Source organism: Cyanistes caeruleus, chromosome 7 (assembly GCF_971803275.1).
Source record: "Cyanistes caeruleus chromosome 7, bCyaCae1.hap1.1, whole genome shotgun sequence".
NCBI lineage: Eukaryota > Metazoa > Chordata > Aves > Passeriformes > Paridae > Cyanistes > Cyanistes caeruleus.
The window spans coordinates 3,374,097-3,384,415 of record NC_141707.1 but is presented as its reverse complement, the minus strand read 5'-3'; positions in this window follow the sequence as shown (position 1 = coordinate 3,384,415).

Below are 10,319 nucleotides of genomic sequence, written 5' to 3'. Positions count from 1 at the left end.
AAAGATTACTCCTTTTTCCCAGAGAGACAGAGAGAGAGAAAGACAATCAACATGAAGAAGGCATCATGAAACCATCAAAGACAGTGAAGGAAAGAGTTCAGTTTTAGATAGGGAAGAGAGAATAAGGAGATGCTTTGTAAGCTGAAATATTTTTCTGTTAAAGCTATGGAGATGAACAATAGTGTTCTGAAAAAAAACTCCTTTAATTTATGACAGAGTATATTGGGAGGAATGGAGTGTTCAAAGTGTGGATTTTGAGCAAAAGGTGGAGTAATTATGATACAGTGAGGTGCTGGAACAGAGAGGGGAGAAGTAATAGTTGAAGTTGAAGATTTGTGGCCTTTTGAGAGGCAAAGAGAAAACTTCTGTTTCCAGGGAGGCTCACAGAGACAGATGAAGAGAACTTTTGCTTTTGAATAACTCATCCTTAAAAATCCCTAGACTCATGGCCCATAACACACCTCAGAGTGATGTGAAATGGGAGGAGAAAATCTGATGACATATTTCCGGGCAGCTGGCATCAGAGAAATAGAAAGCTATAACAGAAATAGTTTTCTTGTGAGAAACTCCATAGATTAGCAGAAGAAGACTTCTGTTTCTCTACAGAGACTGATGAAAAGACTCTAGAAGGAACTGGGGACTGTTTAAACACCAAAGTTCCAAAGTCTTTTCTCTCTATGTTGTCATGTGAACAAGGGAATGGTTGGGTAGTGGAAGAAAAAAGGGATTTCTGGAAGTTTATTTTAATTTTCTTATTCTTGTAGTTTTGTTAATAAACTTTCTTTATTCCTTTTAAGTTTTAAGCCTGTTTTGCTCTTGTTCTAATCCATATCTCACAGTAAGAAATAAGCAAGTTGTCTAGTAATTTCTTAGTTACTGCTTTAAAACCATGACAGCTTGCTAGGTTCGGTTTAAGGGGTTGGTGGCAAACAGTGATCATAGGAGCAATAATGTTACTGGTTGTATTTCTAAGTTTTATGCTGATTCTTCCTTGTTTGTTACAATGACTTCAACAAATGTTGCACAATTTAGTTACTCAAATTTTTAAGAAAAGAGGGGGAGATACAGAACTCTGGGCTGCATTAGAACAAATTGCAAAATGAAGAGAAAGAGTTAAGAACAAAGACAAGGTTGTCAGACACAGAAGGAACAAGTCGTGGTCCATAAAAGAACATAAAGAACTAACAGGATGAGAAAAAGAGAAAATTAAATAAATTCTTGTCTGATATATGTAAATGTAGTTATCCAATAATATGCTTATATAAGTGTGTGAACAGCACATGCAGCCAATTGTAGAGGAGATAATTATGTGTACAGATTGGTATACAGTATAAATGTAACCCAGTTTAGAAAATAAATGAACCATCTGATCATCGTATTGGTGCTGTGTCGTTCCTGTTCCTGCATGAAGAAATGAAGACCCCAGCAGTAGGCGATGTCAACGCCCTGGCTGCTGCTCTGGTCCCCTCCTGCAGAGTGTCAGTCACAGCCTCCCTGTGACTCCCTCCTTCTCCTCCAGCCGAGACGTCTAAATTTCTGGGGCTGCAGAGACCTTGACCCAAGTGTGATGGGTCCACCTGTGTTCAGCTGCCTTGACAGCTGTTTCTGTGGTCAGTGACACTTGGAAAGGTCCATGCCACTTGGCCACTAGTGGTGCTTTGTCCACTCCTTAACCAGCACTAAATCTCCTGGCTGGATAATATGAACAGAAAAGTGCAAAGGCAGCATTTGTGCTAACTGGGCTTCTTGTCAAAGAAGTTTCATGAGACACAGTGTCTTGGCCACATACTGGTTTAAATATACAGCTTCACGTCCCCACTGCACTGAAAATCAACAGGGCATGAATCCCAAACAATTCAAAGGGAAATAATAGAATATTCCCTCGGGTTTGGCTCTTCTTCTTGCCAAAGCTAATGTCAAAAGCTGTACCCATGGCATGTGGGAAATGGAAAAATAGAAACTTCCACAGATGCCAAAGGGTTCAATCTGCAGCCTTGGAAAGAGCTTGGGTTAATGTAATGATAAAGGTACACAAACATTAAGTAGAAAAATTATAATTTTACAAGTAAGAATAAAAATCTACAATTATTTATTTACAATTATTATTTATAAGTAAGAATAATGATCTACAATTATAAGTAAGAATATGTTTTGAGTAAGCAAGAAATAATATGAAGTAAGATAGTATAAAGTTTGAATGGCAATAGTGTGATTTAGAGAGTAGGTTAGAGATCTAGAAGCTGTAATGGAGGTGTGTGGATGAGTATGTGACCTGTCAGCTTAGTGGCTAAGAGACGGTTGAAGTGCAGCAAAATTAAGCAAAGGTGATAAGTTACTAAGAAAAAACAAATTTCATGTTGTTATAAATGCAACGGCAAAATATGATTAATATAGACAGCAATTTATTATAAAACAATTTCAATCACAAACGGGAGAAAAAACCACAATAAAATAGATCAGCGCAGCGCTGGGTGGACAGGGGTCTATACCCAGAGGTACAGATTTACACAAATCCACACAGTGGGTAGAATGTCCAGGGTTTTTATAGGGATTTTGTGTCCTGAGGCTAAATTCCAAGCAGTCACTGTTCCACAAAGAGTCTAGATGGTTGGTTGAATGGATTTCCTGGAACCGTCAAACTGAATCAATAGACAACTGGGCAGAGTCTTTTCGTATCTGAAAAGTTCTGATTGCTTCCTGATTGTATCTTTGGTTGGACTCTCAGGGAGAAGTGTCCAGGTCCGGTGTGGAGCAGATGGGTATCTCAGCTGGGCTCCTCTCATTGTTTAGTTAGATTGCTTTTTCGGTCATGGCTTATAGGGTGGGGTATCCAGATTTGATGTGGAGCCAGTGAGCATCTCAGCTGGGCTCTTCTCATTGTCTAGCCTGATTGCCCTTGTTCTGCTCTTCCTCTCAGGCTGATAAGCATCGCTTAGGGTCGTTATGGCCTGAATAGGTAGTTACTGCTGGGTCTGGAGAGGAATCTTTAGGCTACACTATATTTTTATGTGGTCTACATTGTTATAAATACAGTTATATACTTATTTCTTCTTTCACGAATTTTTTCCAAAGTTACATTTATCACAATGTCAACCGCCTCTTGGACCAAAATGTTATATGTTGCAGGGTGAAGAAGAAACTTGTGACTACCTTGAGCTATGGCTGACTTGTTGCTCCTCTCCAAATCTCACGCCTTGAGACTGATGCCTTATCTGGCTCACTTGAGCAATAAATCATCTCAAAGCATGGTAGTCCCATCCCTTGTTTTTCATCTCGACGATCTGGTGCTTCTGTGAAGGCGATCTCTAGGATCCAGAAAGCCCCAGTGAACGTTATCCTGGGGATTAAGCTTTAGTCTGAGAAGAAGACTCCAAGGACCACCAAGAAGAGGTTGAAAAGAAGCCTATGCAGTCTCTCGCTCAACGAGAACAGCAGATGTGCTTGCTTTCATCTCTGGCCTTGATGAGTCAGGTGAGGACTGGGGAATTTAGGGTGAGTGATCAAATTGCAAAATAATAGAGGGATGTTTCTTATAAATAAAAAAATTGATAAAAAGTAATTATCCTACTAATCAAGGGTTAAGAAGCTTTCTCATTTGGATGCAGAGGAATTTGTTTGATATAGACCTTGAGACTGCTTTTAGAAACCTGCTGTGGAATGCTGTAGGAGGTCAGCTACCTTTGCTGCTTTTTCCATGCCTTTTGTTAATTAAGATCATTAACAAGCAATCTCCACAGGCTCTGAACCCTGAAATCTACCTGCATCCCAGCAGCAGCCATCTTTACCTCCCACTGCGGAGCGAGTGTTGCTGGCTCCAACACCCTTAGAGAGGGGGGAGGAGAGTCAGAGAGAAGAAATATCCAATGCTTTTAAATTGATCGTGGACATGCAGGGGCAAGATATTAACTCTGCCTTTGAAGAGGAGCCAGATTCAGACCGGTTTCCACAGGGGTACGGAGGGGGTTCCCCACCCTGCCTCATGTACAAAACAAAGCACTTCAAGCTAAACTTCTATACTGTATGCTAATACATATTCATTAATGTTTCCCATAAGTTTCCCCCTATTTGGAATTTTTCTGATTTGACGTCACTTTTCTTCACGGCGCATGCTTCACTTGTTGTTAGGGGGTCTTCAGTCTTCTTTTGGTAGTCTTTTGGTGAAGGCTTCTCCTCTTCCTCGTTGTCCTTTGGATAACCTTACAGGTTTGTGCGTGCGTACTAAGCGTTGTTATGTAAGTCTACTAATTAGTCTGATATTTACTGATTTTTAGGCCCAATGCCTAAAGTAATTTTAATTTTGTCCATCTCAAGGCCATTTTCATCTTGGGACATCACTTATCTTCCAAACTACATCCTGTACCTCAGTTTTAACATATAACATGTGTAAAGGGGTACATCTGCCTTGTAACACATTCTTTTGATTGCTTCTAGAAATAACTTGCCAAATAGTTACAATTCAGTTAGTACGAATCAATTCCACTTATTACAGTCATTATAGAATTGTACTGGTTGTTTTTTTTATATCTTCCAATTAAATGTTTAATGGTTCTATAAACAAGATTATCAGTAGTGATAGGCATTGTCCCTATTTTTATGATCCTTTGCTCATTTATTTGTTTCTATTGATGCATTATTTGTCAATTTACTAATCCCTTTTAAGTTTATCACTTTCAAAGGCCTCAAAGCAAATCCCCTCGCCAGCAGCATGAAGCATTGTGCAAAGGATTTTTAACCTGCTCTAGAAGACTCGTAGCTTAACACCACGGCAACAGTGTGTACTAATGAAGAACTTTCCTGCCAAAAGCCACAGTTACCCCAATGACAGCAGACTGTGTGAGGAGAAGGTTTTACCAGCACCAATCAACAGAAACTATAGGAGTGGGACTACCAACAACAAGCTGAGGGGACAGAGATTATAAAAGGAGCTAGGAGATTGGAAGAACTGTCCTTTTAACAGTGGATTAGCTGCAGCAGAGGACCCGACACTGCAGGTTATGGTCTAAATCTCTTTTAGAGATAATTATATAAATTCGAGTGCAGATTAGCTGCATTCACTGCAGTGCTGCTGAGTTCATGCCTTGGGGCCAAATCACCCATTTGGCCAGAGGATTCCTCAATCCTCAGACCCAGGCCCCTTTTGGTTTTGTTCTTCTCTTTCCTCTCTTCTTTACTCCCTCTCCCATTATCCCTTCCTCCCCCTTGTTTTTTTTCCTTAATAAACACCCTAGTTTATTTGAACCCCCCAAGTTGTGTCTTTTTCCTAACACCGTGACTGGACACTCCCCCTCCATCGGGAACACCCCTTTTGTCGTGGATCCCAGCCCTCCCTCTCTCTCTGGTATTGGTCCCCTGCCGTGATCCTACCCCTTCCAGTCCCCTCATCACCGGGACAGGAAGCGGAAATGACGGCGACCGGAAGGAGGCCATCTTGGCCTCCCCTGCCACCCATCACTCAGTGGCTCCGGTTTGCCCCAGGAAGCCCCGCGCAGTTATCCAGCACGCTCCATCCTCCTCGGCACATGAGAGCAGTGACCCCTCAGACCCCAACTCTACCGTCGGCTCTAAGGATTGCTGGGCCAGGACCCAGAGGGAAGCCACCTGGGACAGGGATTGGGAACTGGCCAACAAATCTCAGCCTTCCCTCTTGTCTGGAAACAGGAGAGAGGGGTTTTATGCTAGCCAATACGCTATGGGGAATTGAAAGAACTGTGTAAGGCAGCCAAAGAGTATGGGCAAAGATGTCGTTTCTTCAAGAACCTCCCGGAAACCACTTTCTCCATGCACACTCTGGTCCCCCATTATTGCTGTCTATAATGCTCGCTCGTGGTGAGAGACTTCTCCAGGGTCAAGCTGTTCAAGTCTAAGCAACTTATTGTAAGGGTAAAGAGAGGGGAGACCTGTGTCAACCACCAGCCTCGGCGTTCACATGGTCGGGGGGAGGGGAGAGAGAGCAGGGAGAGCAGGAGAGGAGAGGTTGGAAAAGGGGAGGGAGTGAGTAAGAGCAACAGAGGGAAAAAGGGAAAAACCAGAGGGAGAGAGCAGGGAAGACTAGAGAGGGGTAGGAGCAGGGAGAGGGGTAAGAAGTAAGAGAGCGGCAGGAGTTAAGACAGGAGATCTGAGAGGTAAGAGAGCGAAGTTCTTCTTACAATCCAATATATCTTTTTCTATAGTGAATATTCTAATTCTCAGTAACCAATCACTACAAGATACACCCACTAAAGATTTTACATACAGTGTTGCATTTTAAACTCTACAAGCTTTAAAAGTTCTTTCCTTGCTTCTTGACCTTTGGACTTTCTATCAGCAGAAGGACATTGTTTTATCAGCAGGGATTCTCCTTTAGCTGGCTAGGCTATTGTTCTTTGATCATATAGTACTATCACTATATGATAGATCACTAGTACTCTGTATCTTATGACTCAAAGCAAGCTTTCATTTCTATCTCGATTCTAGGCTTCAAACCTTCAGAATCTTTTGTTAAACAATCATATTCACAAGGTTTCCCTGTTTCATCTTCCCCAACACCCCATAACATAAAAAATATTACCAGCTGCCTCCTTTAGCAGCTGAGTATATGTTGTGGGAAAGGCAGTGGAAAAAGCATTTAAAAACTTTACCAGAGGAATATGCAAAATATTTAAATCCACCTGATCTGTCAGTTGAATAATTAGTGGGAGAAGGTGACTTCCAGAAGCCCCAAGATCAACTAGATAGCTTACCCAACCCACAGTGAACGACATTGCCACCGCAGTAAAAACATCTCTGCTCCCTACCCCCCATGACACAATCCCAACACAAGCCGCCTTTCATGACCTCCTTAAAGATGAAGAGGTTACCAGGCATGCAACTTTACAAAACAGGGCAGCAATTGACTTCCTGCTGCTCACCCATGGGCATGGCTGTCAGGACTTTGAAGGGCTGCGCTGTTTCAAGTTATCGTCCCACTTGGAAAGCATCCACACTAGCATCCAGAGGATCCAAAACAAAGTTGAAGATCCCCAGGCTGAGAAGCCCTCTCAGCAGTATCAAGATCAATTTGGACACCTGAGGATCAAGGGATGGGTAGGTTCTTTTCTTAATAATGTTTTGTGGGTTCTTTTGGTTATTTTTATTGTTTAACTAATGTTTTCATGTTCTTTACATTTTGGCAAAAAGGCTGTTGGGGAGGCTTTTTTTAATTAAAAAAGAGGAAGCAGTTCTGGAGGCTGACAAACTGACTGATCCTGTAGCCACTCTCCCCTGGAGGGAGAGCCTCCAGGCTTTTACCAGCTGCTCTCCCTCAAAGGGCAAGGTCTCGATGGAGAGCCTTTGTTGTTACAGGGACGTGTTAAGTGGTGCCTAACATGTCCTTCCCCCTGTATGCATATTATTTGTACCCTGTTGTCCCTTCCCCCTTGTTCCGCCCCAGAATCCACAGACCATTGTCCCTGTAGCTTCACCCCACCCCCTGCTTTTCCTATATAATCCCTGCTCTTACTGAGCCAAGGGCACTTCTCATCTCGGGGACCCTTTGGGAGAGAAGAATAAAGACCTCCTTGGAACCCCACACGGCACCTCCTGTCTCTTTTCCTTGGTGGCACCCAAGGAACAGCGGCCATTCCAAAAGCCCTTTGAAGGGCTCGCAGCTGAATCATGGGGGCAAGGCAAGTGTGCCAGGGTGCCCGGGGGAAGTGCCACAGGAGACGCTTCCGTGGGAAGGTTGTGCCACCTTGACCACCTCTGTCTGCTGCCACAGGGAACTGGTCACATTTAAAATAAAAAATGCCGTTTCGAAAGCAATAAATTGATCAGTAATAATTTTAAACAGGGACAGCATGAGTCAGCCACTGACTTTGTGGATAGGCTCAGAGCAGCTGTGTGTTAATAGACAGCCCTAGATCCCTTACCAGACGTGGGAAAGCAGCAGTTAGTGATGCTGATGTTAGTGAAATCCAGCCCAGATATCGGACAGAGACTTCAGAAGCCAGAAGAGCCTGTAAATAGGGACTTCAAGGCATTCATGAAAAAAAGCATAGCAGGTGTACAGTAATAGAGACGAAAAGAGAAAGAACTCACTACAGCCATAGGGGTAGCTCTGGATCAGCACCAGGGCAGGGGACATGGGCATGGATGAGACAGGGGCAAAAATACCAGAGGCGGAGGAAGTTCAAACCAGCCTCAGACTAAGTTGGGGCTGAAGCAATGTGCACCTTGTAAGAAAGAAGGACACTGGAAACTCCAGTGGTGCAGGGCTCAGAGCAGCGTTCGTGGCCTGGCCCACACGTTCCTTGTCTGTGTCACACTCTGGGCAGGTTTAGGATGGCCACCAGCCGGGCCGTGTCCCAAGGAGGCCGTGCCAGCTTCTGTGCAAGGCCCCGTGCCCTTCCTGCTGCGGCTGCGTCGGCAGCCCTGGGGGCTCCTTCTGCTGCCCTGAGCCTGCAGAGCAGGGCAGCGTTTGCTGCTGGTTTGAGGCGTTCCTAAAGATCCCGTCGGGCTGTCTTGACGCAGTTCTGCCGGAGCCCAGGCTAGCTCAGAGAAACACACCAGCAGCCACGTCAGGTGTGTGGAACTACCTTGGTTTATCAGTGCCAAAGGCAGAAGCTTTGAGCCTTGTGCTCGGGTACAAACAAACAGCCAATGGGGAATCCAGGAGGAAGTAGCGAAGGGAGGGCGTTCCAATGCAGGAAGCATCAGGGATGAGGGGGAATAGAGGACCGGTCATGCAGGCCAATGAGGCCTCGAGGCTTAGGGGGTTGACAGGGAAGGATCTAGAACAAAGGGCAGGCTTTACAATGATGGACAAGGGGCAATGATGCCTCCAATGATGGAGGGGCAGGGTTGTGGCGACAGGCAGGGAAGGCTTGGGAATAAGGAGCTGGCTTTACAATGAAGGGCAGATCAGGGGAGGATACAACTCCTAGGGGCAAACCAACTTTGGATGAACAGGGGGGAGCAGAAGAGAAAACCATAGAACTGACAAACTTCCAACAACAACTAAACTTAAACAATGTCCGCACCACTGTCTTTGACACTTTGGGCAAGAGATTCCTTCCAATCGAGGCCACTTTGAGGGGGGATGGGGGATGGGGGGAGAACTAGGGCACGTGGCAGTGTTTGCAAGGGCCCTTTGTGACATGGTCAGCGTGGGATGGAAAGGGACAGGGTGTCAGAGGGCCCTTTGTGACACGTGGTGACAGAGGAGCTGGCCACAGCGACAGGTCCACGCCACAGTGCTCGGTGCACGCGACGGGACAGGACGCGCCAGAGCGGTGCTGTGAGGAGCCCCCGCACAGCGCACTCATTTGTGTCTAACCCGGAGCTTCTCTGAGCCGTCATTCTTGCAGGTGACCTCGAGGCCAGACCACAGGACTTGGTGACCTGTGGCCTTGCCGAGGCTTCTTTTCTTAAGGTGCCCTCGAGGGCAGACTGTGGGACCTGGTGACCTGGAGCTTTTCCGAGGCATCGCCCATCCCTGCAGTCACTGCCCTTGAGACCAGGGCACAATCCTTGACGAGGAGCCTCCTGTCCTTGTGGCAGGAGCCCTCAAGACCCGAGTGCAGGACTTGCTGTCCTGCAGTCTTGAGAGAACTTGAGTCTTGCAGGTGCCTTCCAGGCACGACTGCAGGACTTGCTGCCTCAGAGCTTTTCCGAGGCATCTCTCTTGCGAGTACAATAAATCCAGGCACTGCCATGGAGCAGCGACCCCCAAGAGTTCCCAAGCTGGCCTGGGTGGAGGAGGAGGAGAAGGAGGAAGAAGAAGGCCCTGGAGCTCTGCCGGCACAGGAGACGGAAGAGGTGCAGGAGTTCCAGCCACTGGAGGAGGGTGAGTGGCAGAGCTGGGCCATGGGTCTGGTGCCTGCAGACAGCTTGGCCCCATCGCATCCCATTGCATCCCATCTCATCCCATCCCACCCTATCCTGTGGAGATAGGATACAAGAGCGGCTGGGGCTGCCCCCCCAGCAGTGGCCATGCTCCATCCCCTGGGCCATCCCTGGGGCTGTCCCTGCCTGGGGATCACAGGGCTGGGCTGCGTTCTCCAGCCGCTCCTGCAGCCCCTCAGCTCTGGCCGCTCTCGCTCTTTGCCAGATTCAGCCATGGACCAGACACAAGAGCAGGACCTTGCCGGTGGCCTCTTCCGCAGAACAGCACAGGTACCTGCAGCCATCCCCAACTGGGCTGGGCCTGCTGGCACTGCTCAGCCCAGCACCACGCTTGGAGCACTCCGTGGAACATTCTCAATGTTTCTGTCTCCTGCCCTTCTCCTACAGCTGGTTTGCAACTTCATCAGGAGAATTCGGGAGGAAGGGACCAGCGCCATGGCCGCTGGGGTCAGACCATA